The sequence below is a fragment of the Triturus cristatus genome, chromosome 2_1 (assembly GCF_964204655.1).
Source record: "Triturus cristatus chromosome 2_1, aTriCri1.1, whole genome shotgun sequence".
Taxonomy (NCBI): Eukaryota; Metazoa; Chordata; class Amphibia; order Caudata; family Salamandridae; genus Triturus; species Triturus cristatus.
Genome location: NC_140581.1, coordinates 653,181,097 through 653,207,837, shown reverse-complemented (window position 1 = coordinate 653,207,837; position 26,741 = coordinate 653,181,097).

Genomic DNA, 26,741 nt, shown 5'->3' with positions numbered 1-26,741 from the left:
TGATGTGGAAGTGTATGATGTATGCGGGGAGGCAGGGTTGTTTGTGATCTGTGTGGCTGGTGGCGAAGGTTGGGTCCAGAGTATGTTCTGCGATATGTTGGGTTAGTGGTGAGCTGGGTGAACCCGATGTTTCCTAGGCTTGCAATGATGGCTGTGTAGCAGGGGTCTACTGTGTCCTTGAAGTGGAAGTAGAGGTAGCTGAGTAACATGAAGTCCTTGGAGTTAATGGTGAGGGGAGCAATGAAGTCGGTGATGAACTTGCTGAAGTTGGTTCATAGTCCTGGTGGTTGATATGCAAGGGTTCTTTTCTGGGTCAAACTGTCATCTGATTGGTCGTCTGAAGTGCATGTGTTCCATGAAGGGGTTATTGATGTCCATGGATGGGGTAGGGTTGATGGTGTCCTTGTGATGATTGTGAGTGCTCCTCCTGGATTGTGAAGGTGATCCTATTGTGTGATCTTGTGGCATGAAGGTATAACCACAGCGATGTTGGGTGCTGAGGAGGGTTTGAGCCAGGGTTTCCTGAGAAAGAGGAGTTCCTGCACATTGTTGCTGAGGAGGTCCCTGATGTTGGTGGTGTGTTTGCTGAGCAATCAGATGTTGAGCAGCATGCATGCGAGTGGCTGTTGTGCATCCGGTTTGGTGTGTTGTTTTACATTTGTCTGGTTGGTCAGAGGTGTTTTGGGAAAAACCAAAGAAAATGATGGACGGAGTGTTGAACATTGCAAGCACTCAACCCCAGTCAACTGATCTGGGTTTAATCCATCACCGTTCTTTAGCCCACTCTGCCACCCCAGTTCAGACATGGCCATATGCAAATCAGTCTGACCCTGTGCCTCAAGGGAACAGTCCAGCCCGAACTGCCAAGCCATGTCTTCCCTGGACCGAAAACAAGCTTCCTAGGACTGGTTCCTGGCATTTCAGCTGTCTTCAGCCAGGCTTGCTTGAATCCAGTGGCAAAGTGAGCAAGGGACTCACGTCTGACCATACCCTGCCAACTTATGGCGAACAAAGCAAAAACCAAAGAAAATTATGGACGGAGTGTTGAACATTGCAAGCACTCACCCCCAGTCAACTGATCTGGGTTTAATCCATCACCGTTCTTTAGCCCACTCTGCCACCCCAGTTCAGACATGGCCATATGCAAATCAGTCTGACCCTGTGCCTCATGGGAACAGTCCAGCCCGAACTGCCAAGCCATGTCTTCCCTGGACCGGAAACAAGCTTCCTAGGACCGGTTTCTGGCATTTCAGCCGTCTTCAGCCAGGCTTGCTTGAATCCAGTGGCAAAGTGAGCAAGGGACTCACGTCTGAGCATACCCTGCCAACTTATGGCGAACAAAGCAAAAGCCAAAGAAATTGATGGACGGAGTGTTGAACATTGCAAGCACTCACCCCCAGTCAACTGATCTGGGTTTAATCCATCACCGTTCTTTAGCCCACTCTGCCACCCCAGTTCAGACATGGCCATATGCAATCAGTCTGACCCTGTGCCTCATGGGAACAGTCCAGCCCGAACTGCCAAGCCATGTCTTCTCTGGACCGGAAACAAGCTTCCTAGGACCGGTTTCTGGCATTTCAGGCATCTTCAGCCAGGCTTGCTTGAATCCAGTGGCAAAGTGAGCAAGGGACTCACGGCTGAGCATACCCTGCCAACTTTTTGGAGCATGCAGGTATGTACAGATGTGCTGCTGCATGTGAGTCAGCAGTATGTGCATGTGAAGGGTCCTACCTTGATGTGGGATGTGGCATAGAAGCAGTGTGTGGATCGTCAACCCAGGTTGATGAGCAAAGGTATGCTGCGTGTATTGATGGGGGCTGATCGGACCAGGGTTGGAGTCAATGTATGCAAGACCATTGGCTCTGTATTAGGTAATTAAATTGTTCATGGTGTAAATAAGTGCAAAATCTGTCCATGAGGTGGCCTAGAGTAGGATTTTCCTTGCTCGTGCACGCCAACTTAACATTGGCGAGCGTGAGCAAATAAAAAAATCCGCTTTGCTAGGCTGACTGGAGTTCTTGGGAACTCAGCGCACTACGCGGAGCACAGAGTGGGTAAAACTCTGCCAACTCAGAGAGCGGAGAAGAATTTCCCACCAGGCCTACCTGTAACCTTTGTTTTATTAGTGAATATTTAGGTTTTTTTTAATGCTATTTTGTAACTGCAACTTCCTTGTAACCTTTATTTTATTAGGTTAATTTCTGGGGGGTTTTCATGTAAAGAAATATTTAATTACCATACGTTAAACCAACCACTGCGCACATGACTGCAGGGCCGTATTTGGCCCCCAGGATCCCACTGCTTAATATATAAGAGAGGGGGGGCACAAAGTCCTCCTCCCTGGGCCGATATCCGGCTCTGGGACCCCATCTTCCCAGACCCAACCATTTTGGAAAGGGGAAGGTGGGCTCGCAGCCTCCCTCCCCGGGCCAATATTGGCCCTGGATACCTCATCCCCGGGGCCTATACAATTATTAATGGTAGAGGAGGACCGCAAGTTAAATACCCCAACCAGGTTTGTCATGGTCAAAAGCTTTACCTTCTGACTTTAGTCTTTTAAGTCACAATACACCAGAGGAGAACACTTCTGAACCCCTCTCTCCCACAAGGCCCTCAAAGAAGGCCCTTAGAGACACGCAGAGTGGAAGGTAGAGGCCACAGCGTGGTCAATGATCAACTGGTCAGATGTAGGAAAAAGCCTCTTGCGGCTTTTTATGTCCCTGTAGTTTTAATAGGAGGTCAGCCCTAAAACTCTAGGATTCCGCATCTTTGTGTTGAGTACAAGACGGAAGTCAGGTCAAGTCTTCAGTGCTTTCTCAGATTACAGACAGCATGGCAGTCCTTCTATTCATTTCAGGTCCAGAGAATGCTCTGAAGAGGGTGCCTGATGGTACCACATTTATGCTGGGCATGAGCTAGTTTGATGGAATGACCCCTGGAAACTCCCTAACTTTGTTGGGCTAATCCTACCTGCTTTGGGCATTTTCAAGATGGCAAAAGTATTCAGCTCTGATGACCTGGGACGTGGGTAGGGAGTGTCCTATGGTTATCCTAGCTGCCTCCCACGTCTACCACCAACATCCAATTTGAGGCAGTCCTTGTATCCACAAGAAACATAGAGACAGACATCTGGTAGAAAAAAAGTTGATCTTTCACCAGCTAGACAGTAAATATACAAGAGAAATTTTGGTATTCTCTCCTTGCCCTTTTGAAGTCTGCCCCAAGTGTTACATGTAACCCTTCAGCACACCTGTCACTGTTATGTCAAAAAGGTAGTGCTTGGTTCAGAAAGTGACCTTTTTTTAAATGGTGTAAATCGTTCAGTAGTTCCTGGGAAATTGAAAAAAAAAGCAAATATCGATATCTAGAGGCGCAGTGGATTCGCGAACCCTCCCGACCACAAGCTTTATCCTAATTGGCTGTCAACACTCCAAACCAGGAAGTGTTGCCAGCCATCTTGTGACTCTGTAGAACTGAGTCACTAGAAAACAGTGAAACAAATGCAAGAAAAGGGGGCAGGGTAGAAACACCCTGACCCCCTAGGCCTGCTCAGGGGGTCCCACAAGGATCCCCAGGGCCCAAAAAGCATTTTTATTTTTTTTAAATCGGCGAAATTCCCGTTGGGTCCGTGAATCCCGCGCTTCATTTACTTGAAGCCCCCAGGTGGACCAGGTCCCAGGGGCATTTGCTAAAAATATATGCGGGGGCCCGCGGGGGCCTCCGCAGCCCCAGGGAACCCCACCCCCGGGGCTTGGTTAAAATGATGTGCGGGAGGGCACTCGGCCCTCCCGCAGCCCCGGGGACCACCACCTTTTTAAATGTGTGGGGGGCCTCCAAGGCCCCCCCAAGCCCCAGGGACCGCTACCCCCAGGGCTTTTATTAAGTATTTGTGGGGGGCACACAGCTCCCCATAGCCCCGGGGACCGCCATCCCCGGGGCTAGCTTTTATAATTTAAACAATCCTGTGTGGGGGGGCTCGAGCCCCCCCACCTGCCCCGGGGACCACCACCTCCGTGGGGCACTAAAATGGAAATGCGGGGGTCTGTTACGGACCCCCGAGGATCACCACCTCCCAGGGCTTTATTCACATAGTGAGGGGGGCCGCGTGGCCCCCCTCCTTGAGCCTTTGATGGCCCTGGGGACCACCACCCGCCAGGGCCAGCTCCTACAGTGTCCCGGGATGCCCACCCCCGGGACACTGCTGTTTGCTATGGCAGGACGGGAGCTGTGCGGCTCCCGTCCTGCCAAAGCAAACACTGGTTTGGATTTTGGAAGCGAGAGCAGGTTTCCTGCTCTCGCTTCCAAAATCCAAACCAGATTGCTTTTCCACACGGGGAGCTGCATATCAGCAGCTCCCCGTGTGAAAAAGCAATGCCGGCTCCCGCAGGAGGCGCGGAGCCGGCGGGACCGTGGGGGCATTGGAGCTCCCCCCACGGTCCCCAATGGCTAGGGGCGGCCCCGGGGGATGGGGTCCCCGGGGCCAGAAGTGGCCTGAATCCTGAGGGTCCCTAAGAGCCAACTACCCACCAGGTACGCCCAGTAAGTGCCACAGAGTTGCATTGCAGAGAGGTGTAAAAAGGGACATGGCCTCGGACCACCTCTATACAACGCAGCTCTGAGGCGCTTACTGGAGGTACCTGGTGGGCTAGTTGGCCACCAGGGACCCTCAGGATTCAAGGGGAATTATTCGCCAACTTAAAACCCGCCAGGGGGCGTGTTTACATAGTGGTGAAGGGAGGGGGTGGGCCTGATGTAACATGTGTGTGCTTATGCAATCACTCCGCCAAAACCCAAGCACTTATAAATTCACCATGCACTCTCCTTGCAGCACTCTAATCATCCAGTTACTACCCATGCACTCATGCAATGACCCATGCACTAACTCATGCACTGCTACAATACCCTGAGCAGTACCCATGCAGTCCAGCCATCGCCCTGTCAGTACCCATGCATTCTATCAATCATGTAGCCAGCACCATGTACTTATCCAATCACTTCACCAAAACCCAAGCACTTATAAATTCGCCATGCACTCCCCTTGCAGTACTCTAATCTTCCAGTCAGTACCCATGCACTCATGGAATGACCCAGGCACTAACACATGCACTGCTACAATCCCCTGTGCACTACCCATGCAGACTTCTAACCACCTACATAATACTGATTCAGTCCTCCCATTACCCAGGTTATATCCATACAGTCAGAAATCCCTCTGTCACTACCCATGCACTCCTCAAATCACCCATTCAGCATCATGTACTTATCCAATCACTCCGCCAAAACCCAAGCAGTTATAAAATCACCATGCACTGTCCTTGCAGCACTCTAATCATCCAGTCACTACCCATGTACTCATACAATGACCCAGGCACTTACACATACACTGCTACAATCCCCTGAGCACTACTGATGCAGTTCAGCCATCTCCTTGTCACTACCCATGCTTTTTTCCAATCACCCAGCCTGCACCATGTACGTATCCAATCACTCTGCCAAAACACAAGCACTTATAAATTCACCATGCACTCTCCTTGCAGTACTATAATCATCCACTCAGTACCCATGTACTCATGCAATGACCCAGGCACTAACTCATGGCAAATACAGAGGAGGTCATGCTAATCACAGGGGTACCCCAACGCATAGTGTTCCCTATTGTATGTAGGTGTTTTCACTGTATTCTAAGTGTCTTTTACCATAGCACTGGCTCCGGTCCTGGTTATTCAGAGTCAGTTACCACCAGTACCCGTCAGTAAATATTTGGGGGCACAGGAGGACTCTCTGCTCCTCTGTTGGTTCTTTCTGCACCTCTCTTGCTTCTTCCTGCACTTTTGTTCTTCTTTATGGACTTCTGTTGATTCTTTCAGCATTTGTCTTGCTTCTATCTGCGCTTTTCTTGCTCTTTCTTCACATGTCCTACCTTTGTAGGCATAGTTAGAAATTAGCATTTAAAAAACCATTGAAATTCACTGAAAAAACCATAGGTTTCAGGCATGTTATAGTTAGAAATCAGCATTTAAAAACCATTGAAATTCACTGAAAAAAACATAGGTTTCAGGCATGTTGTAGTTAGAAATCAGCATTTAAAAAACCTTAAAAATTCACTGAAAAAACCATAGGTTTCAGGGACGTTATAGTTAGTTGGCCATTTCACTCGTACAAAACCATAGAAATTCCCCCGTTATAGTTAGTTCAAAAAACTATAACTCGCATCCCCGCAATGCACTGCTGATGACGTCACATATTACATCATTCATGACATGGTCAGTGACATCACTGATGACATCACTGATGACATCTCAAATGACATCACTGATGACATCACTGATAACATCATCCATGTGATAATCTGATGCACGTTCTCACACTCTAATATAACCTTTGATACACCCACTCCAAAATACAGAATACTATTTTTGAAACCATAGACACACCAATACCACTTATTACATATCTACTCACTGGTTCTTAGGACAATACACACATCTACTCATTCACCCATTCATTCACTCATACATGCAGCCACTCATCAATACAACACTATCATGTTTACTCATACACCTACACAGACACTCACACACCAGCACTCATCCAGAGTTACTCACACACCTTGTCAGTCATGCAAAGAATCAATCACACTTCCATTTACTGACCGACAGAGTTATACACACAACAGATCACTTATTCAAACAGAAACAAACACATGATTACTCTCTTATACAATCACTGATACAAGTACACACTTATCTATACAGTCACTCTCACAATCACTGGCTCTCACATATAGTCATTTATATACTCCAACTCTCACAAACACTGCCTTTTACATATGTAGTTACATGGACATGTACCACTTAGATATCCATTCACTCAGTAACACACCCATACACACACTGACCCACCCATACAGCTGTTTCCACATGCACTATTGAACCCATACAGCCAGTGAATCAATCACTCAAACATGTATGCAGAGTCACACACCTCCCACGCACCCACACACACACTCAGGTACCCATACAAATACTCTGGCAATCGATCAATAACCCATATAGACACTCATGTAACTACTGACCAACCCATGCAGCAGCTTAGACAACAGCAGACAGACTGATACAGACATTCACACAGTTTAGTCAGTAACCCATGCATTCAGTAAGACACATGTAATAACTGACATAAATAGTCAGTCACGCACCTACTAAATCCTCCATCCAGACACTTGTGCACCCACTCATCCTTCAATACACCTTGGTATATATATAATATATATTTAAACTTGAAAGAAAAACACAGTCACTGGATGATGTCATCAGTCATGTCATTTGAGATGTCATAAGTGATGTCACTGACTATGTCATAAATGATGTAATATGTGATGTCATCCTCAGTGCATTGCGGAGCGCGAGTTATAGTTAGATGACGTAACTATAAGGGGGGAATTCCTATGCTTTTGTACGAGTGAAATGTCCAACTAACTATAACGTCCCTGAAACCTATGTTTTTCTGAGTGAATTTCCAAGGTTTTTTAAATGCTCATTTCTAACTATAACGTGCCTGAAACCTATGGTTTTTTCAGTGAATATATATATATATTTTTTTGTTGTTGTTAAACAAACAGTCCAGATTCAGTGCGCACTTCGCACAGCAGGTGCCTTAGGTGTCGAGGTCAGACTTAACCTCGTATTTAATTCATCCACAAAAAATCACCGCACTCCTCAAGTTTTGGTTTCTTAGCTTAGTTATTTATTAAGCACATTAACCACCATCACCACCACCAACATTTCGACCAAGAAATGGTCTTGTTCACAGTTTGTGTGAGTCCTTCCTCTATTGTCATTATATAGTCTTGCCATATTAGCCCATTATGAGGCATCATGGGACCTGTAGTGCTCAAATGCCAAAGTTCGTTTCAGGAGATGTATTTTTACCAGACTGTTTTAGAATGGGTTCTTTATATGTTAATGTCACATATAAAGAAATGGAAACATCTTTTTTTTCTCAGTGAGAATTAATGTTCTGCCTTCTTACATATTTCTTACTTGGGGAGGTATTCAAAATGTCTCCGTGTATGCTTATTCTTACATAGTGTAAATTGTTTGATTTCCAAATACAGCACTGTTTCTGTATTATAGTCCACCGTGGACTTGGGTTCTCTGTTCAGCTTATTATTTTGGTTATTATTTTGCTTGTTTTGCAAGGAAAAGAGGGGTGAAACCCCGAAACCGGTCCTAGGATGCTTGTTTCTGGTCCAGGGAAGACATGGCTTGGCAGTTCGGGCTGGACTGTTCCCATGAGCCACAGAGTCAGACTGATTTGCATATGGCTATGTCTGAACTGGGGTGGTGGAGTGAGCTAAAGAATGATGATGGATTTAACCCAGATCAGTTGACTGGGGGTGAGTGCTTGTATTGTTCAACACTCCTTCCATCATCCCCTTTTGTTTTGCTATGTTCGCCCTATGTTGGCAGGGTATGCCCAGACGTGGGTCCCTTGCACACTTTGCCACTGGATTCAAGCTTGCCTGGCTGATGACGGCTGATTAGCCAGAAAACGGTCCCGGGATGCTTGTTTTCGGTCCAGGGAAGACATGGCTTGGCAGTTCGGGCTGGAATGTTCCCATGAGACACAGGGTCAGACTGATTTGCATATGGCCATGTCTGAACTGGTATGGCTGAGTGAGCTAAAGAATGATGATGGATTAAATCCAGATCAGTTAACTGGGGGTTAGTGCTTGCATTGTTTAACACTCCGTCCATCATCCCCTTTGGTTTTGCTATGTTCGCCCTAAGTTGGCATGGTATGCCCAGACGTGGGTCCCTTGCTCACTTTGCCACTGGATTCAAGCTAGCCTGGCAGATGACGGCTGATTAGCCAGAAACCGGTCCCGGGATGCTTGTTTCCGGTCCAGGGAAGACATGGCTTGGCAGTTTGGGCTGGACTGTTCCCATGAGGCACAGGGTCAGACTGATTTGCATATGGCCATGTCTGAACTAGGGTGGCGGAGTGAGCTAAAGAATGATGATGGATTTAACCCAGATCAGTTGACTGGGGGTGAGTGCTTGCATTGTTCAACACTCCGTCCATCATCCCCTTTGGTTTTGCTATGTCCCGCATGTTTGAGCATAGATCTGGCGATCAAAGAGAAAGATGTTGTTTGTTAAGCACAGTTCGATCATTTGCATGTGCATTTTTGTATGTTTCAATTCTTGGACATTCCTTTGTCTTAAAAAGTATTCCACAGCCTACAAACCCAAGTCATGACTGATTGAGGTGTACAATGACACCACATCTATGGTTACGAAATAAAAGCCATTTTGCCATCCAGTATTTGTGAGTGTTCTCAAAAAGTCTCCAGTGTCCTTGATATATGAGCTCAAGTTAGTGACCATAGGTGACAAGAAATGATCAACATAAATTGACAGGTTTTCGTACAAGGAATTGCAGCTGGATAAAATCGGCTTGCCTGGAGGTGTGATAAGCGTCTTGTGTACTTTCGACAGAAAGTACATTGTGGGTACCACTGGATTATCATTGTTTAAGAATAGCGCTTTTTCATCACTTAATAGGCCCTCTTTTTGCCAATTCCGGATTTTAAATCCTAGGTCAAGAGTTAAATCATTTATTGGGTTGGTTTCCAATTTTTTGTAGTTGTTTGTATCACGCAATTGTCGCATCACTTCCTCTCTATAGTCTTCTGTGTTCAGAATCACTATATTTCCGCCTTTGTCGGACGGTTTGATCGTTATTTCTGTTTTTATACTTAATGCGTCCAATGCTGTTTGTTCTTCTTTGGAGAGATTCTATTTTTTGTTGTCCACCACCTTTTCCATTTGTTCCAACTCAGCTACTACTAGATCATGAAATGTATCTATTCTATTTCCTGGGCTCAACATAGGGCAGAATTTGGATTTTTGTTTGAGCCCAGAAGGGACATGTTTTCCCGTAGGCATGTCTATTTCTTCCATGACCTGTGAGTCTGTTATGTTTTCGGTATTAGTATTTAGCATCAGGTCATATGATGTTCTTAGACCCTCTATGTCATCAGTGTTCAGATTGATTCTTTGTTCTCCAGTATGACTGCTTCTTCTGGTGTTACCCTTTTTAGTAAACAATTTGCTTAGTTTGAGCTTGCGTACATACTTGTTGAAGTCGATTCTGGTCTCGACGTGGTCGTGATGTTTTTCAGGGCAGAATGTCAGGCCCTTGTTTAAAATGTTTTTTTCTAATTCATTCAATGGAAAGTCTGACAGATTGATAATCAGGTTCTCCGGTGGTTGCTGTATTACATTTTGTGTGTTTACTTCTTCGGCCTGTTGCGAAGTAGTTATCCTTTTGTTCTTTCTTGAACCTCTTCGCGTCTTCCTTCGTCGCTTGGGCTTTTGGCTGTGTTCTTTCCTCAACCCCTTTCCCGACCACATCCTCTCCCTCTTTCCCTTTGTGTCCTCTGATCGATGTAAATCAGTTTCATTCCTTCTAAAAAAGTTTTACGTCCACCAACTCGTACACTTCTTTCCTCTTCACTGAGGTCCGATTACGACTCACTGGCCACTGGTCTTGTTGTTTCTGATAGGGATAACTTTCCTGTCTGGAGTATATAGATATATAATAAATCAACCAAGTCCTTGCTCGCTTTTGCTCTCCAACATGATATCAGGAACGAACACCACATCCACTTCAAGATACAAGTGCTTTATACAGGTAAAATTCACATTGCTGTTATGAAGGCAGAATGCCTTCCATCCATGATGCGTTTCGACTGTTGAAACACGGTCTTGATCACATATATATATATATATATATATATATATGTATATATATATATATATATATATATATATATATATATATATATATATGTATATATATATATATATATATATATATATATATATATATATTATCTACTGGCGGTCGCCAGTAGATAGTTATAGTTAGGACCGTGTTTCCATAGGAAATCCGCAACATTATATTTGGAATAACTTTGGCGCCGGTTGACGAATCCTCGCGAAATTTTCAAAATAGGTGGGGCGCTCCGCTCCGCTCCTACCCTGAAAGTCTCGGGGGAATTCGTCAAGCGGGGGCTGAGAAAAAAGGGGGGTCCCAAAACGCGTTTTCCCCATGCATTTTCCCATAGGACATTTAGTCCAAGCTACAGCCCGAACGGCTGAACAGAATTACTTGAAATTTGGCAGAGAGGTAGTCCTCAGGTCAGAGATGTGCCTTTTGCAGGTCTGGTGTAAATCTGTTCAGTAGGTCCTGAGAAAATAGCATTTAAATCAATATATATATCTGTAAGCGCGCTCCGTGCGCTTACGGTAAGCTTACCGTACGCGTACGGTGCCGTGCGCGAGCTCAATTCAGATTGGTGGTTACATGACTGTAAACATTCGAATCGGTCGAAATCAGAAAGTGTCGGCCGCCATTTTCTGTCTCTCGCACTGAAAATCAAAGGTGGATAACGTGAAAAGGGGGCAACGAAGAGAGTTGCAGACCCCCTAGCGTTTGTCAGGGGGTCCACGAAGGACCAAAAAGTACGAAAAATACATTTAATAATTTTTAAAAAAAATCGCGGAGTGCGCGTTAGGCCTGGGCAAAATTTCTGTTCCGTTCGCGGAATTTGCGATAATTTGGCATTTCCGCGAACGGCGGGAAAAAAACTTCCGCATCTTCGCGATATTTCCGCTTGTTTGCGGAGATTTTTAACATTTTCGCGATAATTTGCGAAAGTGGCTTCCGCAAATTCCGCCCACCCCTAGTGCGCGTACGGTAAGCTTACCGTACGCGCATGGCAAAAAAATAAAATAAAAAAAAAAACGAAATAACAATCACATTTATTAAATAAATTGAAGGACCGGCAAGGGAGAAAAAAAAATTGTTACTGTGTAAAAAAAGGCGAGGCGCGCACGGTATGAACTGCGCAACGTGGGCGCTCGGTGCGCGAAGTGCACCGTGCTCGCAGGGTGTGCGCACGGTGAAAAACCAGAAAAAAAAATAAAAAATAAATACATAACTTAGCATTTAACAAACCGTACAAATTCACTGAAAAAACCATAGGTTTCACACACGTTATAGTTAGGAATTAGCATTTAAAAAACCTTGCAAATTGACTTAAAAAACCATAGGTTTCACACATGTTATAGTTAGCTGTACATTTCACTCGTAAAAAACCAATGAAATTCCACGTTATAGTTAGATCAGGTAACTATAACTTGCGTGACCGCAATCCACAATGTGTCATTTCAGATGTCATCATTGATGTGAAGAGTGATGTCACTGACCATGTCATGAGTGATGTAATATGTGACGTCATCAGCAGTTTATTGTGGGCGCGCAAGTTATAGTTACCTGATCTAACTATAACGTGGAATTTCATTGGTTTTTTACGAGTGAAATGTACAGCTAACTATAACATGTGTGAAAACTATGGTTTTTTAAGTGAATATATATATATATATGTATATATATATATATATACATGTATATATATGAAAGAAGAAAGAGTTCATTGCACACCAAATTCAAATGTTCATGACCTTACCTTAAACGTGATGGATGTCTTTGATGGAATGGGAGGTTATTTTTCCTCTTTTTAGTTGACCTTGGTGCTGACGTTTCAAATTTGTGATGATAAAAAGGGTGATAAAATGAAGGCTTCGTTCAAGTATTTTGTGTTGCCGTTACCGGGGAAGCTGACATCCCCAATGAATGTATGGCAGGTATATTGGATGGAGGCAGAGGCAATGAGATCTTAGATTTTCTCCAGTAAATACTAGAGGCTGTTTTGGAGGTAAAGACAGGTAAGTGGCATGAGAGGAGCTCAAACGACACATATGTGGTAGACTTAATGGGAGTGCAAGGCCAGGATGTCCTGCATATGACTGAAAGTCCCCCTCCTGGTGTAAGAGTGGGTTCTATTTGTTGAATATTATAATCATTGGGGATGAGGATGTCCAGGATGCATGTGGAGGAGGGTGTAAACCAGGTTTCTGTGATTAAGAGTTAGGTACTGATGTTGGTGATGTCTAGAATATGTATAACTGCAGAGTATGCACTTATGATCAACAACTGAGTAGGTTTTTAAGTGACTGGTTTGTGAATGAGGTTAGGGGTGATGGACGTGTAAATCAGGTGAATGTATTTGTGTGATCTGGAGGGGAGTGTGGGAATGATGTGGGGATGGTGTGAAATGTGATGTTTGCTAGTTAGCTGGAGCATGGATTACATCTCTACTTCCTTCAAGGTCCAAAGAGGTCCAAGTAGGCACACCCTCGTCTGTGTCCTCAAAGATAGCAGGACACCATGAAAAGTTGACCAAGGCAGTTGCGGAAGAAGGATAAGAAAAATGGAAACTAGAGATGTCACTTCCTGCAGAAATGAATGCTGGGAAATGCAATGATGTCACTCCCCATAGAGATGGATGCTGGGACATCCAGAGATTGCTTACTAGTTAGAGGAAAGCTGCTTAATAATATATTCTAGTTCTTTCACAGAACACTATATATTTGAGGAGCTTGTGTTTTAAAGGTCACAAACAAATTTCACATTAGTGTTATTTTCTTCCTTCATTTTAGTTTTATTGCCAAAAATAAGATTCCTCTCATCTTTTGGGGCTCTGTTGTGCCACTCTTTAAAACATAGTATTGGTAGCGCTTACTTTTGACCTCTTCATCGTTTCACTTTTTTCTTTTTGAAACACCTCCACTGAGCTACACATAGTATAAATAATGCCTTAGAGTTGCTTCATGGTTTATCCGGGGGCAGACGGTAGCCTGGTGTCACACTCACATCAAGAAGCCGCCTAATTAGGTGCAAACTGAAGAGGCATCGTCTTGATGTGAGTGTGACAACAGGCTACCCTCTCCCCCAGAGAAACCATAAAGCAACGCTAAGGTATTATTTATACAAGCAGTGATTGAAGCCCAAATAGGTGTTAAATATATATTTTTACATTTCTTGGCAGGCAAATAGTGTGCTTTCATTGAGAAGAAATAGGAGTGGAACCAGGGAACATGTGGACCTTTAGGAAATCAGTATCATAACCTGATTTTTTCCTAAATTCCCCCCTATCTTTTTTAACCATACCTACTGAAAGCAGGAATAAAATAGGATATACCTACCAGCCAGGTATTTTTAAACTACACCACCACCCTAACTATCCCCTCATAAACATCATCTTTTATCATTGTATAAGAAAAGAAAATAATACTCCCATATAATCTATAGCTTGCAGTAAACCCCGATTTGTAGCGGAACGGGATGGAAACGATGATGAAGCATGCAACCAAGGGGTAACCCTGGTGGGTGAGGGTTTTACAAGAAAAACTTTGTTTTTTCTTTTCGAGTGGAGAGTTATTATCTTTGTTCATTAAAGAACTGGGTTCTTTTGTTTTGAATTACGAAAAAAATAATCAACATAGACTAATGATTTCCCAGGAAACCTCCTTAGTCTCATACCAATGGTCTTACTCATGGAATAGCTGCATACTTGTGGAACTTTCACAATAAATATACACATGGTGCCTTGGGATTCTCTTGCCTGAGGAAGTGGTACTGATTCCCTCATGCCACCAACATACCAACTTGTCATTAAAGGCTTGATTCAGAAGTCCAACCTTCTGATTAAAATTACAATTTAGATTTTTTTTTATTATTTGTGAATTAAATATTTCATCATTTGTGTATTTGTTAGATGTATGATTGATTATATATTTTTGTGTACGGTTTAGGATTTCAGATGATCAAAATTGCGTAGGCGGGAGTCCCTGCTTTTCATTCAAGACTCAGTGGTGGTCCCCGGATTCCAATAACGATTCATTGGGGGTCCCTGGATTCCAGCAGTGGTTAAGCGGGGTTTCACCAAAGTCAAAAGGTTAAGAACCACTGGTCAAGGTTTGTTTTTATCTTCTAAAGTTTGAACTATTTTCTCAGTTTTAGTTTACAAATTACTTTAAGAACATCCACTCTAGTTTTTGTATAATTGAGGGATGTCTCAGGACAGAAGCATAAGCCTAAGGGAAGTATCTGTATTTCTGCTTATGTAAAAGTAAGATCCGATAAATCCATTGCAGTACAGTAATCACAGTTTTTATTCGATCATGTTTACATGCACCAGCAGTTGTGTTAGTATTTTTTCTGTATTCATTATGTGGGTCTAAGTCCACTTTCTACATCCAGGATTGTAAATGGAATTTGTGCATTAGAGACTTCTGATTCACATAACCTATTCCAAAACCAGGCAGATCTATTCTGCTGAAACGCATAGACATGGTTGCCATGCAACTGATAATGAACTAAATCTTGCAATACAAAAGCTTCTGGCGAGCTAATGCAGGTTTTTTATTGGAGGTATTAGCAGATTTCAAGAGGGCTCTCACTTTCCCTCTGCGAAGAAACCCACTCTGTAATGCATTTTCGTGCATCAACGCAACTTTTTTCTCGTTGTTATATATCACTGCTATGCACTTATTATCTCAAAAATAATTTTATATATATAAAAAGCCACACTTGCACATGTCTGCCCTTGTTAGGGTCCAAACTGTTAAATATAAAAAATAATTTCATAGACAACAAGACTTGAATATGATGCCTTACCCCTAACTGTCTTTTTATAGCAATTACCTGGCACCTTATTCAGGTAATAAAATCCAACTTTGAATGTTGTATGCAAAAATGAATACATGTCTAGGCCTTAATTGCTGGTTACGCCAGGAACTTCATTCATTTGCATCTTATCACATTTTTAATTAAAAATAATCCAGTTTTTGCAAAAATTCACCAATTATGGTGAATTTCTAAACATTAGTCACTACTTAAGTGAACTAGAGCTATCACATACCCTCTCTTTTACGCTGCTAACTGCAGAAAGTTGGCTGCTAAATAGAGCAAAGGTTGGGTTGTCTATATATCCTGATACAAGGTGTGAAAAAGCTATTATATCTATTATATTAATAGGGAAAAGGGAACACAGCGTATCCAAGATAACCATAAAACCTAGATTTATCGAAGAAGAGAATGGTTCTTCTATAAGAGTAGCAGTACTTTGTTTTCTGTGATTTTAAAATCACATTCATCTCTGTATTTGTTGTGGATATAATGAAGTAATCTCTCATTTATCATAAGTATTCTGATATTTTATGACAACTAGAAAATCAAGCAAATCACCCGCCTTTTCCTAGGATATCCCTGAGGAGTTACAAGGATGATATATATTGTATGTAGAGCTACATTACGCTACTAATCCTGCAGCCTTACGTCCACTGAAACAGTAGAGGAAGGGTTAATAATACAAGTGAAAGAGGAAAAACAATCTCATTAAATGGAGTGATATTGAATAACAGTGATACTCAACTACGCTTCTGCAAGGTCACATTACTGGCAGCAGCCACAAACAGCTGCAGAGGGCTATGTATCGCCTTGCACTATATGGTGCTTTAAAATAAATTAGGATTGGTACAAACCTGGGGTATAAAGATCCTATTTTGCTTTAATGAAACTTCATATTCCCCCCTGTGGCAAGAATTGACGATTCATCTCTGGATGTTTACAATTAAAATACTCAGCAATAAGCATTACATTTCTTGGAAATCAAATCCCACTTACCTAAATGACAGCACAAGTACCAGTTTTAGAAACCTCACTTGGTTGAACACATCATCCATCAAGTTTATGGAATAAGACAGAAAACCGTTTTGATACCAGTAGTTAAACAGTTTTAAAAAACTCTTTAAGATGCTATTGTTCACGATTTTAAATTTGCGTGGGTTGCGAATTATATATTTGGGCTTTTTATAGAGTGTTTGTTTCACTGTGCTGGGAGCTGAATAGGATCTTGAGTATTCAGAATAAATGATTGGTTATTTCTAGGCCTGGGCAAAAATTTCGTTCCGTTCGCGGAAATTGCGATAATTTGACATTTTAGCGTTCCGCGGAGAGCGCGAAGATGTCAAAAATTCCGGTTTCCGCAGCTTGGCGATAATTTGTTTCTTGCTCGCGCTGTAAAATGATACATTCTCGCGCGCGCGCGATCGCCTTACCTGATTCCCTGCGTTCGCCGACAAGTTTTCTTGATCCGGTCGCGTTCTCCATGAGATGTTGTATTGTTTTTAGCCATTTGCGCTGTCTCGCGACAGTTCGCGCCCGCAGTGACGTCATGCGTCGCGCGATCACGTCTTTCTTCTCGCGATCATGCACCGCGAGAACAACTCAAAACAAGATGGCCGCGCCCGCAAGCAGCCACATGGGTAAGTTGGCGACCCGCAACCATGCAGAAAATCGCGCGAACATGCCGGAAAAAAACTTCCGCATCTTCGCGATATTTCTGCTTGTTTGCGATAATTTTAAACATTCTCGCGATAATTTGCGAAGGTTAATTCCGCAAATTCCGCCCACCCCTAGTTATTTCCAATAGAAACGAACTGTTTTTTCGAAAATTCCGTTTAGAATTTGCTAATAGCTAGGAGCTTAATCCACGAGGACAGAGCCAAGCTGGAGAATGGCTTTGATAATTTTCTTCAATGTTGAATGTGTAGAACCATGAGAAAACTGGCTTCGGCTCAACAAATCTTTCAGGTGTGGTGATAAGGTGGAAGACTGTCCATATGAAACCTAGGTTCCGAGCCGTACAGTGAGATGTGGGATTTACAGTCTTGAAAGCTACTCTCCTCTCCGCCTGGCTCCAATGAAGAGCTCAAAGATGGTGACAGATATTTCCATATTTACAAATCCCAAATCACCGTGGGGCAGATTTACTTTTGTGACGCAGCGGCGGCGTGAACCCTGCGCCATGTTGCGCCCCATTTACAACGTGACGCATCTAGGGAGATGCGTCACGTTGTAAAGCTTGCGCCACATGTGGGCGTACCTGCACAGGGGGGGGGGGGCGTTCCGGCGCAGGAACGCCTCCGAAAAGTGGCTGAGTGAAATCTACAAGATTTCACTCAGTCACTTTTCCGGCCATGCTGCGTCAAAACCCTGCGCCTGCTTGAAGCAGGCGTAAGGATTGACGCAGCATTGTAACGATAGGGCACCCCCGAGCCTTGCTGGAGCTGCGTCGCGCTTGCGATGCAACTCCAGCAATGCGCCACCCTTCCGCCATCAGATGCGTCACGCTTCTGTTTATCCTTGTGCCACGATGCTCTGCATTGTAAATGCGGCGCATCTATTGTGGCGCAAGGGTAAACTTTCGTGACGCATCTTCCCTGGCACATCCGTGCTGATTTGCAGGGATGCGCCAGGGAACATAAATCTGCCCCCGTGTGCGCAGTCACATTATAGAATGGCTGAAGTTGTTGCAGTAGATATGCAGCTCAACTTAGATAAAGTGAATTGCTCTAAGGCAGGGAAAAGCTAACTAGTGCTGTTGTAGCATCTGCTCATCCTTCAAGATCTTGCAGAATAGCCTGAGTTGGTACGAACCAGCTGGGAAAACTGCTTTGACTCAAGGGTTGGACAAATGGACACATTCATTTTAAAGTTCCAATGTTTATTTATTTATCTTTTGACAGGAGCAACATGTTGATCAGGAACGTTTCACGTAGCATTGATGGTGGGCTCATAGATCAGTGAACATGGAAGTCTTACATTACCTCCTCAGTAGTCTTCCTCACCACATGACTAACTAAGTGAGCTTCAGCTCCACACCAGGACCCTCCAAAGCAAAAGTTACCCTCCCATGCCTCCCATCCCTTCCCGATATGGCCGACTCATACACCCCATGACCGCTATAAGAGGTGGGCCAGCCCAACTCTACAGCCTGTTTATTTAGTTCTGTGCACGTTTACTCTCCAGATGCGCCGTCAGGTAAGTGGCGCCTGCTGCAGCAGGTACGTGGGTCTGGGGTTGTAGGTCCTGCTCTGGCAGACCCCGGGATCTTGGACCTTTTTCCCCCCTTCCTTCCCCCGCTGTGTTTGGGTCAGTTAGGCTCTGCTTCAGCGAGCCAAGGGTTAACGGGGGGGGGTGGCCGGGGTACGGAAGGCGGGGGCCGACGCTCTGCCGCGCCCCCGCTTGCTTGGCTCTCTGTGCCTGGTTCCTGCTCGGTCCCTAAGTATTTCCGCCCGCCTGCCCATCGAGGCGCTACGGCGGGCGACGGCGGTGCTGTGCGGTGTCTGTGGGCCTGCTATTTTTTATTTATTGTGGCTTTCCTACTTTGCTCCCTCTCAAGATTCCACGTCCCTGCTCTGGGGCCGACGCCTCTTCCATTTGTTCGCGCCGCCCGCCTATCAATCGAGGCATTGCGGCGAACGGCGTTCTGTGTTCCCGCTGTTTTTGTTTGATACTTCTTGCATTTCATTAATTCCGGCGCTCATTTCCTTTGGATCACGCCGCCCGCCTGCCCATCGTGGTGTTGCGGTGGACGGTGGTGGTGCTGCGCGGCTGTTTGACCCTTGCTCTTACCGGGTCTCCACGGCGTTTGGGTTCTTTGTCTTCCGCGCGGTCCGGGCATGAGTAACACCTGTTCTCGGGCTCATCCTCCAGGGGGCGGGTGCGCGTTTCCATGCTAGCATGTGTTGCGGGTCAATTTCGGCAGCTGGTCCGCCCATTTCTGCCTGCTTATTTACTCAGGGATCCTTCATCTCAGTCTTGGCTGTGGTTTCTCATGTTTGCTGCTTGTCTTTGGCCTGCGCTTTTGCTGTGTTCCTTCTTCTGGCCATGGAGCAGGGGGAGGCCCCTGTGGGGGCAGGTGCAGGTTCCTAGACTCCTGCTGAGGTTGTTTCCATGCAGTCTATTCAAGAGATGATCCAGGCTGAGGTGGCGACTGCTTTTGCACAGCGCGAGTGTGGGCAGGGTCCCTCTTCCCCTAAGCGTCCTCGCTTGGGCTCCCTTCCGGTTTCTGATGCTGAAGGGGAGGAGGAGGATCTCTGGGGGCGCTATGTCCATGGCCAGGAGTTGCGGGATGTGCTCCTGTACATCAAACAGAACTTAGCTTTTCGACTCTGGCGGCTGAGGAGCTCTCAGAGGACTTCTTCTTGCAGTACCAACTCAAGGAACCGGAGTCATTGCCTCTTCATTCCTCCATTAAGAAAGTGATCGAGGGGCAGTGGATGGAGATAGATAAACAAGCCTTCCCGAGGTACCTGGCGAAGTGCTACACCATCCAGGACTTTGCCAAGGATTTCCCTCCCTCTGTGAAGGTGGACTCTCTGATGGCGGGGCTTTCCTCGCAGGGGTCCATTATTTACGAGGACGCCTATCCCTCGGACCCTGTTGACAGGCGGGTGGAGGCCACGGCCAAACAGGCCTACTCGGCGGCCAATATTTCCATCCGGGCCTCTGCCTACTTGTCTTATACGGTGCAGTCCTTGTTGTAGGATTTTCAGTCCTTGGCGGGCCTACTGGACCGGGGAGCGGATGTGGTTCCCACCCTGGCTCTGATGGAGCAGCAGACTCGGCTTCTGCCGGACATTCCCTTCAACACATTGGGGGCCTCTGCTGCGGCTGGTGGCGCTGCTATTCAGGCCCGGCGGCAGATCTGGTTACAACACTGGAAGCCAGAGGCTGCCCAGGAGGCTTTGCTGATGAAGATCCCCTTCTCAGGCGCAAAGCTGTTCGGGTCATCTTTGGAGGACATGGTGAAGAAGTTGGCTGAGGACAGGAAGCTGCTGGCTCCCCTCAGCTTTTCCAAGGCCTGCTTCCCGGGCCCTAAGAGGGCATTTTCCACCTCGTCCACGGCTAGGGGCGGTGCGCCCTTTTGAGGTAGGGGTTGCTGCCGGGGCACCCCTTTCTTCTCCAAGTCCCGGCCTCAGCCTGCGGCTTCCACCTCTGCGACCAAGTCCTGACTATCTTCAGGCCCCGCCAGCTGGGTTCCCGGTGGGCGAACAACTCCGCCACTTCCTTCCGGCGTGGGAATCCTCTGTCTCAGATCTTTGGGCTCTTCGAATTGTGAGAGAGGGTCTATCCATCACCTTCAGTTCACCTCCTCCGGATGCCTTCCGCGCTACCCCGCTGCCTTCCTCTTCAGTCAAACGGATGGCCTTGCTCGCTAGCATCCAGGACCTCCTCGTCAAGGGGGCCATCCGGCCTGTTCCTCCGTCTCAGAGAGGTTTCGGCGTCTACTCCATCCTGTTCCTGGTAAGGAAGGGGTCTGGAAACTTTTGACCCGTCTTGGACTTAAAGCGGGTGAATTCTTTCATTCCTTACACTAAGTTCAGGATGCTTTATCTGCAGGAAATTCTGCCGCTGCAGGTCCAGGAGGAGGTGGTTGCTTCGCTGGACCTATTGGATGCATACCTCCATGTGCCGGTTCACCTTACATCTCAGCCTTTTCTCCGGTTCTGCGTGGGGGACTGCCACTACCAGTTCCAGGTACTTCCTTTTGGTTTATCATCTGCCCCGAGGGTGTTCACCATGATTCTGGCACCCTTGTTGGGCATCCTCCACCGGGAGGGGATCAGGGTGTTTCCGTACCTGGATGGCAGGTTAATTTCTGCCTCTTCTTTCTCAAAGGGGATGCTGCACGCCCGGAGGTCTTGCGAGGTTCTCTCTGTCCACGGATTCCTGATCAACCTGAGGAAGTCCCACCTAACTCCCACCCAGGACTTGGTCTTCATTGGGGGCTAATTTAGACATGCTCCTGGGGAAGGTGTTCTTGCCCCTGGAACACCGCAAAGTCTTGTGGCAAGATTTGGGGGCTCTTCTGGGGCAGGAGTCATCTCCTGTGAATCTGTGGTTAAGGGTCCAGGGGGTAATCTCTGCCAACATAAATGTTCTCCCCTGGGCCCACCTCAACCTGTACCACTTGGTCAATCACCTTCTGTCTCTCTGGGATCCCTGCTCTGGGGACTATGAAGTTTCTGTCCTGGTGTCCCCCCAGATTCGGTCTGACTTAGGCTGGTGGCTAGTGGACTCCCACCTCTTGGAGGGTCTCCCTTTTCTGGTCTCCCCATCCCGGGTGGTCACGACCGATGCCAGTCACCTCGGCTGGGTGGCAACCTTGGGGTCCTGGTCAGTTCAGGGTCATTGGGGCCCTCTTCTGTCACACTGCTCCTCCAACTTCTGTGAGATGAAGACGGTCCTGCTGGCTTGCTGGGAATTTGCTCCCTCTCTCCAGGGTCATCATGTCTTGGTTCGGACAGACAACCAGGTGGTGAGGGGTTACATCAACCACCAGGGGGCTGCTGGGTGCGCCCCCTGTGGTTGCTGTCCCAGGAACTGTTGTCCTGGACGGAGGGGACAGTTTTGTCTCAGGGCGGTTTATCTCCCAGGGTCGGAGAATGTGGTGGCGGACCATCTCAATCGGGTGTTCCCTCCATTGAGTGCCCTCTCCTTGACACCTTTGGTCTTTTGGCATCTGGTGGCCCTGTTTGTCCTTCCCCGGGTGGACCTGCTCGCAGAGTTGGGCAATGCTCTCCTGCCTTGCTTCTGCACTCTCCATCCGAGTCCGGGGGTTTGGAGAGTGGATGCTCTGTCTTTCCCTTGGCCTCGGGGTCTCCTGTATGCCTTTCCCTCCTTTCCTTTGATTCCTTGGGTCCTCTGCAAGGTCTGTCTGGACAGGGCCCTGGTGCTCTTGGTGGTTCCCAGTTGGGTTCGCTGCTCCTGGTATCCTCTGCTGTGCGAGCTGGCGGTTCGTGACTGTTGGCCGATTCCAGATCACTTGTTCCTGTTGCGGGGTCCTACACTCCCCAGGACGGTATTGTGCCGGCTCCATCTGCAGGCTTGACTGTTGAGCGGGTGACTTTGTTGACTCAGGGGTGTTCCCCTGGGGTGGTTGCCTTGCTGCTGGGTTCCCGGAGATCTTCGACCTTGCTGTCCTATTCCCGTCACTGGCCCTCCTTTTCCCATTGGTGCTGGCTGCAGGGTTCCGACCCTGTGTTGGTGGACCCCATGAGGGTTCTGGATTTCCCGGCAAAGGGTTTTTCTCTGGCGTTGGCTCCCTCCACTCTGAAGGCTCAGTGGGCTGCCCTGTGGGTTTTCTGCAGTCCAGACCTGGACAAGATGGATTCCTTGGTGGCTCGCTTGCTGCGGAGCTGTTTCCTGCGGCGGCCTCGGGCTGTTTGCCTGGCTCCTCCTTTGGATCTTCCTTTGGTCCTGTGGGCCATGCAGGGTCCCCGCTTTGAGCCCCGTCAGTCTGTGGATTTTAAATTCCTCACCTTCAAGGTAGTTTTCTTGGTGACCTTTGTCTGCTGGCCGCATGGGCGTGCTGGGGTCCTCTCTTTGGTCTCCTCCTTTCTTGCGGGTTTTGCCAGACCGGCTGTTCCTGCGACATGATCCCCGTATTCTGCCCAAGATTCCCTCCCTGGCTAACCACTCTTGTGAGGTGTCCTTGCCTTCCTTTTCCCCTGAAGTGGATGTCTCCCTGTCCTTGCTGGATGTCTGTCGTGCGGTGGAGATTTACCTGGCCCGCACTTCCTCCGTTTGTCATTGTGACAGTTTGTTTGTGAACTTTGGTCCGGTGCGTTCTGGGCACAAGCCCTCTGTGTCTACTTTGAGTCGCTTGCTGAAGCAGGCTATACTGCTGGCCTACGAGTCCCAGGGTTCTGACCTCCTGCCCAGAGCATTTCTGTGTCCTGGGCATCTTTAAGGGTGTGTCCACTGAGGAGATCTGCAGCGGCGACTTGGTCATCTCCGCACATGTTTATGTAACACCACCGGGTGGTCCTGGGTGGCTCTCCTCCTGGGGGTTTTATGGGGGTTGTTCTGAGTGCAGGTTCTGCCATCCCTTGATTGGTCCCATGGCTGGTCTGTGTATTATTCTGTTGCTTCTTCATACGATGGATTAAAGTTATGTATGGTTATCATGTTCCGTCTTGGTGGTGGTTTCTTGTGTACCTTGAAACCTTTTGGCTTGGGTATGTGCTCACTTCGTTAGTCATGTGGCGAGGAAGGCTAACGAGGAGGTAATGCCCCGGTTACTTACCTGTAATCTTCATTACTCCGAGTATAGTCTTCCTCGCCACATGAGTTCCCGTCCCTCCCTCCCTGTCTGGCTATCTGCTTCATGTTTGGGCTTGGTAGTTTCAGGCTGTAGGGTTGGGCCGGCCCACCTCTTATAGTGGTCATGGGGTGTATGGGTCGGCCATATTGTGAAAGGATGGGAGGCATGGGAGGCTAACTTTTGCTTTTGAGGGTTCTGGTGTGGAGCTGAAGCTCACTTCGTTAGTCATGTGGCGAGGTAGACTATACTAGGAGTAATGAAGATTACGGTAATGATAGAGCGTTGCTGATGCGAAAATTGTAGGGGTGCACCATATTCATTGTTAGTCAGCACCCGCATATAACTGAGCATGTTATCCAAGAATAATGGAAATGTATTCATTGAAATAGAAAGGTAGAAATGTAAACAGGCCTCGAGAGAAGAGAAAGGCCATCAGTTATTCTGAAACGCATTGGTGTATATGTAATACTTAGTATAATAATGTCATGCATTAAGAGACATTAAGTCAGGTTAGAGGAATGAAGAAGGGAGTTCTCTTAAGTATGAGACGAATAATTAGAATTGGTAATTGTAGTGTGTTTAGTTTGAGGCCTAACCATATATGTCAAGTGAAGGCCTTCGTTTATTTTAGCCATGCTTTATTAGGACGACAGGATTTGAGCAAAGCTTAAATTGCAGAGAGTTGGGAAACCTCATGATGTTAGGGGTTTTTCTGTTCAGCATTTGGCTGCAGGTACAAGGCCATGTAGCTCGTTAGTTAGAATGAGTCTTTGTTTGAATGGAATGGAGACAGAAGGAGTAGACATGAAGGGAGTGGATTGGAATGTAAAGTTGCAACTCCTGGTACAGAGAAGGCCTGGGACCCAAAGTCGAATTCATGGAAAAGAAGAAGAAAGGATCCAAATGGAAATCTACTGAAGGAAGAAGCTGCCTGGAGGGGAGTGCTGAAGGGCGTGTACAGCTTTTGGGGGTTTTGTATTAGGGACAGAGCCCCGTGGGTTGAGCAGACGAGACTTAGGAGAGGGACTGAAAGGAGCATTACTGATCGAGCTCTCACATGGTGAAGACTTCTTAGGAAGTTTCACTGCTGACACCTTTTATGCGATCCTCACCTGAAAGGGAATGTTGAGTAGGGATGTCACCTTAGAATAGAGTAGGGACAGTAATGATTTGATTCATGACTGTGAACTTTGATATCACAATTGCTATAGGGTATTTGATGCTTTTGGAAGCTGTAATTCTGTTTATCTTTAGTCGTATGAGGATACTTCGTAGACTGGCATTTGTATTAGTCCCCATTTATCTTTTGTGCCTTGTATTGAGGTGCCTATATATTCAGATGTTTTTGCTGATAATAAAAGGTCAACCTCCTAGATCATGAGTCTTCTTTTCTGAGATGTCAAATTGCGGTAAATACGATTTGATAATTGTGTTTCTTCCCTCTACGCTATTAGGCAAGTAAAAAGATCCTGGCGACCTGAGTGGGTTCTTGTAGGTAATTAGATGAGAACAAGAACTGGTGTTCCCAGTTGGTAGCAAACGAGGATGGTTTCTTTCTGATAGCGAGGGAAGATTGAGATTAAGATAAGTGATCCTTGAGGCCCATCAATGATAAGTGAGGTTGAATCATCGGAGGGCGAACGGCAGACAACCTGGCGTACGGACGTAGATGGCGAGTAGCAGTGCGGCAGCAAGCAGAAGCTCGAAGAGTGAGTATGAACAGGATACGATGTTGTAGATTGCGGTGTTGTATTGTGTGAGATGTTTTGCGGAGTTGGTGTGAATGTTGTGTGATTGCGAGATCAGGCTGTGAGCGCGCGCAGCCCGGGAAAGTCTTAGGCGATGAGAAGCCTAAGCGAGAGAGTGTAGAAGACACCCCTGGTAGATTTTGTTGACCATTGATCGTGAGGTACCATCGATCACCTGGACCGAGATAGGGGGAGTGAATGTATGAGTGTGTGACAACCTGATGCTGGTCGTGGGTTGTTGTATGTGGAATTGAGTATTTGAAACCTATCAGAGGCGATCTGTCTGCCCGGCAGGGACAGACAGTAACCAACCGAGGTCGACAATTTCGAGAGACTGTGGACGGACAGTCAGAGGCTGTGGACGGACAGCCAGAGGAGTAACTTGTTTGGGATCAAACGGTTATTTCAGCGTGTGAATGGGACGAATGCAAGGGTGAGACGAGCGGTGTGCAGGAGGGGAACTGCTGCGAGTGGAGGAACAGTGACGTCAGAAGGTGTCGCGCTGCGATAGGCTGGTTGGTGTAGTTCGCGCTGCCATTGGCGGACAGATACCAGGAAGTAAACAGAGATCATGTGTGTTTAGCATTTGGTCATTATGAAATGTTTTAAAGTTTTCCGAGAATTGTGTCGAGGGGATGAACATGTAGTTACTCGAGAGGGTGCGGAGGCCGCTCCGGACGACACGCCAGCACACTACATGGCAAGAAATGTAGGGTTGCATACCATAGTTTGGCTTGAGAATTGGCATAAAATGACTCAAGGAGAAGGAGAGTTAGCGTTCCCACGGTATGGTTCATTCAGATTAGCAGTGTTGTACCAGCTGAAGACTGTGATGGCAGCTTTACAACCTATGCCAAGTCCCACACAGTTTGAAGCACTACATGCGTGGATTAGAGCAGCGCATGATAAGGAGAGAGGAATAAATCAGGAAAGGGTGAAAAGGTCAGTTCAGGCGTTCCAAGATGCTAGATGGGATGCAGCGGAGAAAAGATGGAGAATGCAGGCAATAGAGGGACATAAATTATATCCCTTATTAGAGACGACAGGAAAATCAAAGGAAAAGACAGTAGACGGGGAGGAAGACAGTGACACGGATGATAGTCTGGTAGAAAGGTTGCTAT